Below are 2608 nucleotides of genomic sequence, written 5' to 3'. Positions count from 1 at the left end.
TAAACTACTTCATTCTATTAATTTTGATAAAATAAAAAAAGTACTTCAATTTTTTTCTCTATTTTGTTTTTCTTATATATTATTTATCTTTTCTTCCAAAAAACTGTACAATTTATTATTTTTTCTTATTTAAAAAAATCATTACATCGATATATACATGCACTTAAGTAATTTTTAGTGGTGAATTTAGCTAAATTGTTAATCAATAGTATTTACATATTGTTGTTTCGAATGATATGAATTCGAATTCCTTAAACAACCATTTCAAATTCAAGTCAATTGATAAAAATTCAGAAAAAAATTCTCTCAATTTAATTTCAATTACAATTGTCATAAATTATTCTACATTTTTTTTTTTACTTTTTCAACTACTCATAATAATATACAAGAATAAGAATTAGTTACAACTTACAATTTCAAATTGTAATTTTAGTGAGAATATAACAATATCATGTTATCTAATTAAATATATTTTTTTCTTTATTTTAAGATACATGTACCTAATTAAACATCATATTAGCTAGACATCACCAAAGTATGTAAATTAATTGGAACAACTTGTTCCAGCTTAACTACAATCATTATATGATAAAGTTATCTCGTTAAATGTTTAATACATGCAACTAATGGGACTCAAACTTTAGACATTTGATTAAATTAAAACAAAGACTTTTCAACTGATTTAGCATTTTTGTCGTCAAGTATGTAGTACTTTAGGAGAAAAAAATACAATAACGTACAAAAAATATATATTTAATTATAAAAGTTATATATATTTTTCCAACTTAATTTTATTGTTGTATCGAGCAAACATTCTTCTTTTCATTACAAACACAAATGAACTTCAAACAATAGCACTTTGGTAACTCCACCGAACTGGAATGCCAATGACAACATCATTTGAATTCTTCGAGTTCACCTGAAATCCCATAACCTCATGCTCAGTTTCTTTAGAATTCACCATCTTTGTTTCTTTTTCTTCTTTTGTCTCTGAACACAAATTATCCCCAAGTGTCACCACCCTCACGGAGAAATGAATAACCCCGTTTCGTCGACCTTCCCAATTCCTCAATCCGTAACAATACATTTGAGGCACACTTTCGGACACAACATTATTGCCACCCAGAAAATCCGAAAGTGCTATTCTTGCTACCCCAATAGGGCGAACCCCTTTATACTTCTTGCATTGCACCTCAAATGTAACTGACCTTGCATATGATGGAACGTCTAATAAGAATGTCTCATTCCATGCATGCACTCCCCCATCTTCATTCACCATTTTGGTTGTGCAAGAATTAAGAGATTCAGCACCAACAACAACGTACACGTTCGCCGCCACTGAACTTTGATCCACGCTTATGTTTTCTCCCGACATAACTGTGATCTCTAGGGTTTGTGAATGTGATTTTGCCTCCATATCTATGAGAATTTTAGTGTACGAAAGTAGATATGCACACAACTTTGTAATATGTTGTAAGAAATGAGTAATTAAAAAGCAAAGTGTGTGATGATGAGTATTGAGGAAAGAATGGTTAATGTTAAGGATGAAAGTGTATGAAGAGCATAGGGGGGTTTAAGTAGATAGGAATTGGATATGAAAAGGTGAGGAAAGAAATGAAGAAATTAAACCACGGTATGTTAAGCATTTTAAGGGAGGAAAACTACGCTGTTTGTTACCGTGTAAACACAAAAAGAGATTAAGAGGTTGGCATTGACCATGAACTTTATTATTATGTACGTAATTTATATGTTCATTGCTATGGAGTTTGCTTTGCATACATGTTTTCTAAGATTTGAATAGTTTTATAATTGTATGGGAAAGTATAATGCAATTACCTTGGAACAACCCCTCATGCACTCTTAAATAATATTATTTGTCTTAAATATAATGAAAAAAACCACTTTACACTAATTAAGAAAATTAATTAGTAGAATTGTATTAAAATATTTTTATTTGAAAAAAGTAAGTCAATGTCCTTAAATTATTTCATTGACATGGGTGTAAAAATGTATTCTTCTATATATGATTTTTAAATTTGCTCTCCTATGATTATTAATAAAAAAAAATTTTAATTCCTTAACTAATACTTTAAGAACACTGATTCATATATTTCATTTATAAATTAAACACTTTTTTTAAGTTATAATTTCTTGGAACTTGATATTAACAATAAAAGAAAAAAATTAAATGACATAAAAAGAGAACAAAAACATTAAATATAAAATATTTTAAAGATAGTCTTATTAAAATTAGTTAAGACACCATAGGTATTATAGTTTTGAGTTTACATTTTTAAAGTAAAATATTTTTTATCCATATTTTTCTATTCATGTAAACTTTCACTTTTTTTCCATTTGTAACATTTTTTATCTATCATATCAAATTGATTCCTTAATAACTTACTCATTAAAAAAATCTTATTTTTTGGTGTTTTTATAATCAATATTTAAATTATTCAATATTAAATAAATCTAATAAGATGCATTCAAACTAACAATTAATGTTTAAGTATGTTTAATTCATATTTTTAAAATTAATTGTATTTTAAAATATATATTTTATTTTCTTTTTTAAGTTAAATTATAATATATTATTTTTTTAAAAGTG

The 2608-nt window shown here is 26.3% G+C and overlaps 1 pseudogene; it reads right to left on the bottom strand.

The window, feature by feature from the left end:
- Positions 1-635: 635 nt before the first annotated feature.
- LOC100794673 (uncharacterized) lies at positions 636-1614 on the bottom strand (annotated as a pseudogene).
- Positions 1615-2608: the final 994 nt, after the last annotated feature.

Source organism: Glycine max, chromosome 7 (genome assembly GCF_000004515.6).
Source record: "Glycine max cultivar Williams 82 chromosome 7, Glycine_max_v4.0, whole genome shotgun sequence".
NCBI lineage: Eukaryota > Viridiplantae > Streptophyta > Magnoliopsida > Fabales > Fabaceae > Glycine > Glycine max.
Note: the sequence above shows the minus strand (reverse complement) of the source record. Positions and strands in the feature narration are given on the sequence as shown.